We start from the raw sequence: 7,062 nt of genomic DNA, 5'->3' as shown, positions 1-7,062 counted from the left end.
ACATTCTCATCAGAGAAGGTATTAGATTTGTGTAAAATTTGACCACCCCAGTTTTTGTCAAATGTCCACGTTTTGAGACCCCCTGAATCCGAAAAACAGGTTTTTCCGAATGTGTCTGTATGTGTTTATATCTGTATGTATCATGTCTGTCTGTGAACACGATAACTTTTGAAAAAAGTAATCTATTATATTTCTCTTTGGTACACTCGTTTAGTGTCCTAAACTAAATTTCAAGTTCGTCAACCAGCCATTTTGGATGAAAATTCAAAAAGTGGGCACTTTTTGAATATTTTTGAGACCACTTTTTTAAAAATTCAAAAAATCTCTGTATGGTTATTCATGATATTCAAAAAATTTAACAATTTATCCTAATGATTTTTTTTGGAAAATCAAAAATTTCTAGAGTTATAGCATTATCAAAATCCCAAAAAAAACTAAGATGAACAATTCAGGCCAAACAACGCATGATAAGAAAAAAATTCTGGAGAAGAAAAACATTGCTTTTTGAAAGCCCTGCAAGATTATGATAACTTTTTCAATTTGGTCAAAAAGTTGAAAATTCCAAATTTGATCGTACAAAAAAATTTTGAAACCACATTTTTTCAAGATTTAAAAATTCTATGTATGGTTTTACATAGTACTCAGAAACTCATACAATTTATCCCCATGACTTTTTTCTATAAAAAGAAAATTATCAGAGTTACAGCTTTTTCAAAATCCAAAAAAACAAACTCAAATGAACATTTTAAGCCGAACAAAGCATGATATAAAAAAAAGTCAAGAGAAGAAAAACTTTGGTTTTCGAAAGCCCTACAGGACTACGATAAGAACTTTTTTAATTTGTTCGAAAAGTTGAACATTCCAAATTTGATAGTACCAAAAATAATGAAAAATTCAAAAATTCCATTTTTTGGTCAAACTATGCAAGAAATGAAAAAAGTGAAAAAGCTCAAATTGCGCGCCCTGGAAAGAACTACAAATTGATAATGAATCACTTTTCGATATAAGCTACGAAAAAAATGAGACAAAAATTGTTCATCCAAAAAGGAGCTATAATTTTTGACAGGAGAGTTAGTTTTTGCTTTAGTCGTAAAAAATAACATTCTAAATAAAAATATTAAATTTGTTTGAAAAAACGACACAAGGTATGAACTTAAATTACTAGACAATAGTTGTTCGCCTAAAAAGATCTATAAATTTATTATTAATCATTTTTCGATTGGACGAGTAGATCTTCTTTTAATCGTAAAACATGAGATAAAAAATGCAAACATGAACTTTTTGGAAAAAGCACAGAAAAGACGAAAGAGGGCATAAGCTCCTATATAGGATCCTATATAGGTTCCTGTATTAGACCCTATGCAGTTGTGCAGTACTTTTTATGTAATCGTAAAAAACAATATTAAAAATAAAAAATTATAAAACAAGGAAATAAGAATTAGTATGATTCGATTTTTATGCATATTGTGAAATGTAATGATATACATTTATTGAAATGATACATGTTTCAGAGCAGCTTAGAATACAATTTAAAGCAAAATAAGAAACAAATACAAAAATAATCATGATAAATGCAATTTGCTTTTTATTTTGCAATTTTTTAATAAGTAATCCCAGGCAGAGTTACGTAAAAAATGTATTATAATTCATATAAAAGTGTTGTGTAAAATGTAGAAAAGTTAACATGTTGGTTAAAATCGAGTGCGAAGCACGAGATACGTGATGAGAATATGTTCGTTAAAGCCAAAAGAGATTTAACAAAACAGAGTTCAAAATCACAAAATTACAGTTGTCGGTCCGTTCACCTTTGATTTTAAAAGGTCTGTGTCCGAATGCGGAAGATGTACAAATACGAACTCGTCCTTTCTTTTCATATCCTTATAAAGTATGCCAAAGGGGAATCCAATTGAAGAATTCTTTCAAATGTTACCGTGTTTACAGACTACAACGACAACGACATCGACAACAACGACGCCAGACAGCCACCGACGTAAAAACTTTTTTTCTGACCCAGGTTGTCTCAAAACGTCGACAGTTGATGTAATCTGTGAAAGTCATTTATCACATAAAATCAATACCTTCTTATTAGGATGAGAATGTAAAGATTTAATTAGCTTAGATATTAAAACAACAAAAATACTAAATTAATCTTGCTAAGCCTAAGACCTGGGATGGGCCAGAAATACGAAATCATATTTGTACGAAAATTATGGTAATTTTTATTTAGATTTTTAGTATTAAATGCTAATAAAAAAAATGCAAGCAAAATCATATTTTTTCATTAATTTTGATTTTTTGGGTATGAAGGAAATCGACGTTTTTGAAAGATTCAGTTACTTCTCATTTCAATTTTAAAACTTTAAATTTAAAACTGTCTTGTTAAACTTACCAGAATTCTGGTTAAATATGCCCTTTCTATTTTTTCTGGTTACCCGTGTCGAAAGTTAGATCTTACTTTGAAGTGGCTGCTCCTGATTAGAACCTGCTTTGACGCTATTTAAACTTATAGCCCCTGCTTTAAAGTTTTAACTTCTAGAGAATGAAACATTAGAGTCTACTTTGAGGCTGTAACAACTCTCTAAAGCTACTTTGAATCTTTAGAGCCTACATTTTTATAACTGAAGACTCTACTTTCACGCTGTTTAACCTCCCCTTCAATAATGATCCTACATTGAATCTTTTGAACCTACAATGTTCGAACTTCATGAAAATAAAGTAAAAAGTATTTTTTACTTAGGTTACTTGAATTCATTGGTCATCTTAATGACTGAATGCACACTTAATTAACGAAAATATTTAATTCAAGGTTGAACCTAATTGTCATTAATTATTTATATATAAATCAATACTTCTTTGCAATGCTTAATGACAGAAAAATATTTTCTCTTAACTGAAAATGCTGAAAATTTGTATAATTACTAAAAATATTGTAGATTAATAAGTAATTATAAACATTTTTATCAATAATTAATGAAAATTTGTGTATTAGACAGTCATGTAGGTAATTGAGAATCACAATAAATGATAAGAATAAAATATTTTCTATCGCTGGTAAAAAATATTATGTATGAAATAAAAAATTGAGGAAAAATATTTTGAAATATATATTTATTAATTATAATTAAATTAACAGATCGATATCAAATTTATATTACAGCATTACGGTTAATTTATTTACAACATAATATTATGGAGAAAATCATTTTTTTCCTAGGAACTGTACCACTTTTCCAATGGTTTGGTCATTTTTGTTCCGAAACAATAATAATTGAAAGGTTCTAAACATTTTTTTAGAGCAATATGACTATTTACGTGTCCACCACTTGATTTAGGGGGAAACAATATTTCTTTTTGTTAGAAAATGTTAACTGTTTTAATTCTTTTATCATATTTATGAGAGAATAAGGATAGTCAAATGCATGAGAAATAATTGACTACTCATCTCGAATTTTAAGACGACGAGACCATTGGGTATAAAACCAGTACTGTTATTGTTAGTACAAATTTATTTCCTTATGAATATTAGATTGAATCTTGAACTCTGTATTTGTATTTTTCAGTATAATTGGATTAATTATGAACTCTTCAAAAATCGTTTCAAATATTTAACGACACAGAAAGTAAAAAAAAAGTAATTATTCAATTAATTGTTTTTAATTTAAAAAGATTTTGGACCTTGAATTATTGGAAAAGTGCTAATGATTTATTTCAAGGACATCCTAATGCGTTCCGTTAGCTGAATCAATTAGGGCGTTGGCGTTTGGTAAATACTCAGTGCGTGCGTGCGATCTCGGGTTCGTTTCATAGTGCTTCCGAATTGTTCAGTGCACTATGCTTTAGCGTCATGATCAAAAAATTCTATTAATAATATGTCTAAAAAATAACTGCAAATATCCTTGATATTTATATCCCAGATATTATTTTATTTTTTCTGATAAATAACAAAATTTATTTTTATTTATCTATATTGGTGTGAGATTATAAAGAACCTGCTTTGATGCCACAAGTCCTACAGTATCAGTTTGAGCTTTAAAAGATAGTCTAATTTATCTTAAATATAGAACCTACTTTGACGCTAAACGTGGAAAAACGGCCGATTTCGGACACTTTTAGCGTCAAAGTAGGTTCTAAATTACATTGAAATCGCTGCTTATTTAGAACCTAATTTACAACTTCCAGCCCCCCTGGCGGACCGAAGGAACCAAATGGAGCCTCTAAAAAGTACCCGTAAAGACCCCATTGGGTCTCCCTTCGGTTCTTTCTTTTAAAAATTAAAAAAAAAACAGGCAGATCAACTTTTAAATTGTTGAAATTCGGATTTTACGTTAAAATTCCCTATAGAAGGTCACAGAATAATCGCAATAGTTTTTTTGCAACAGTAAAAAGTTTTAAAAAATATCAGACGTATAACGCCTGTTGACTGCTACACTTGCAAATATTCTTAAACTTAGTGGGAAATTCTTAAAATTAGAATATCGTTTTTAACTGTTGGTTCTCGCGCTTCGCGCTCGGTCTTTATATTTTCGCACATTTTTGTGCAAACATTTTAAAATTAAGAATCCAAACATCCACCACTGTAATTTTGTGATTGTGAATTCTCTTTCGTTAAAAAAGCTTAGCTCGAGAGTTTGAGTGCACCTACGGCACGCAAATGAGGGCAATCGCACTCCGCGCTTAGTCTTTGCATTTCTTTCGCATTCCGGCACAGACCGTTTAAAATCAAAGGTGAATGGACCAACAACTGTAATTTTGTGATTTTGAACTCTCTTTTGTTAAAGCTCTTTTGACTTTAACGAACACATTCTCATCACGTATCTCGTGCTTCGCACTCGATTTTGTGCAACCTGTCAACTTTTCTACATTATACACAAAACTTTTATATGAATTATAATACATTTTTTATGTAACTCTGCCAGGGATCACTTATTAAAAAATTGCAAAATAAAAAGCAAATTGTATTTATCATGATTATTTTTGTATTTGTTTCTTATTTTGCTTTAAATTGTATTCTAAGCTGCTCTGAAACATGTATCATTTCAATAAATGTATATCATTACAATTTATAATATGCATAAAAATTGATTTATACTAATTCTTATTTCCTTGTTTTTGTAATTTTTTTTATTTTTGATGTTTTTTACGATTAAATAAAAACTACTGCGCATTTGCATAGGGTCTAATATAGGAATCTATATAGGGTCCTATGTCCTTTTTCGTCTTTTCTGTGCTTTTTACAAAAAGTTAATTTTTTAATTTTTAATCTTATGTTTTACGATTAAAAGAAAATCTACTCGTCCTATCGAAAAATAATTAATAATAAATTTATAGATCTTTTTAGGCGAACAACTTTTGTCTGGTAATTTAAGTTCATACCTTGTGTCTTTTTTTCAAATAAACTTAATATTTTTATTTAGAATGTTCTTTTTTACGACTAAAGCAAAAACTAATTGTCCTATCAAAAATTATATCTCTTTTTTGGATGAACAATTTTTGTCTCATTTTTTTCGTAGCTTATATCAAAAAGTGATTCATTCTTAATTAGTAGTTCGTTCCAGGCCGCGCAATTTGAGCTTTTTCATTTCTTTCGTATCTTGCATAGTTTGACCAAAAAATGGAATTTCTGGATTTTTCATTATTATTGGTGATCAAATTTGGAGTGTTCAACTTCTCGACCAAATTAAGATAGTTGTTACCATAGTCCTCTTGGGCTTTCAAAAAGCAAAGTGTTCCTTCTTTTGACTTTTTTTCATATCATCCGTTTTTTGGCTTAAAATGTTCATTTTAGTTGTTTTTTTTTTTTTTTTTTTGATTTTGAAAATGCTCTAACTCTGATCATTTTCTTTTTATAGAAAAAAGTCATAGGGATAAATTGTTTGAGTTTCTGAGTACTCTGAACAACCGTACATAGAATTTTTAAATCTTGAAAAAATGTGGTTTGAAACATTTTTGGTACGATCAAATTTGGAATTTTCAACTTTTCGACCTAATTAAAAAAGTTATCATAATCTTGTAGGGCTCTTAAAAAGCAAAGTTTTTCTTCCTGTGACTTTTTTTCATATCATGCGTTGTTTGGCTTAAAATGTTCATTTTAGTTTGTTTTTCTGGATTTTGAAAATGCTCTAACTCTGATAATTTTCTTTTTATAAAAAAAGTCAGAAGGATAAATTGTTTAATTTTTTAAGTACTATGAACAACCGTCCATAGAATTTTTACACCTTAAAAAAATGTGGTTTCAAAAATTTTTTGTACGATGAAATTTTTAATGTTCAACTTTTTGACCATATTGAAAAAAATGTTATCATAATCTTGTAGGGGTTTCAAAAAGCAACGTTTTTCTTTTCTAGACTTTTTGTCGTATCATGCGTTGTTTGGCTTAAATTGTTCGTTTTAGTTTGTTTTTCTGGATTTTGAAAATGCTATAACTCTAGTAATTTTTATTTTTCCAAAAAAGTAATGAGGATAAATTATTAAATTTGTTGAATTCTATGAATAACCGTACAGAGAATTTTTGAATTTTTAAAAAAGTGGCCTCAAAAATATTCAAAAAGTGCCAACTTTTTGAATTTTCATCCGAAATGGCTGGCTAACGAACTTGGCCTTTAGTTTACGACACTAAACGAGTGTACCAAAGGGCAATCTAATAGATTAATTTTTTTTAAGTATTGTGTTCACAGGCAGACAGACATACAGACATACAGGCACATTCGTAAAAACCAGTTTTTCGGATTCAGGAGTTCTCGAAACGTGGACTTTTGAAAAAAACTGGGGGAGGGGGTCAAATTTTACACAAATCTAATACCTTCTCTGATGAGAATGTAGAAATAGAAAAATAACGCGTGAAATTACGTAAAATGTATACAGTGTATATGCAGTAAGAATTTATTGACAGGCTGAATAAAATATTTTTTCTGTTATTCCCATAAAACTAAAAATATCATAAAAGAAAGAATATGAAGGGAGATATATACAGGGTGGGCCATTTTAATCTATTTACCAAAAAATCTCAGAATAGTGATATTGTACAAAAAAATTGTTCAGACAAAAGTTGTTCAGGATGAAGGG

The 7,062-nt window shown here is 29.2% G+C and overlaps 1 protein-coding gene across 3 annotated transcripts in view; it reads left to right on the top strand.

The window, feature by feature from the left end:
* The window catches only part of LOC117170201 (plasma membrane calcium-transporting ATPase 3), a 1,035,667-nt gene that overhangs the window by 136,968 nt on the left and 891,637 nt on the right, over positions 1 to 7,062 (top strand). The window lies entirely within an intron of this gene.

The sequence above is a fragment of the Belonocnema kinseyi genome, chromosome 3 (genome assembly GCF_010883055.1).
Source record: "Belonocnema kinseyi isolate 2016_QV_RU_SX_M_011 chromosome 3, B_treatae_v1, whole genome shotgun sequence".
NCBI lineage: Eukaryota > Metazoa > Arthropoda > Insecta > Hymenoptera > Cynipidae > Belonocnema > Belonocnema kinseyi.
This window is presented reverse-complemented; position numbering and strand designations above follow the sequence as displayed.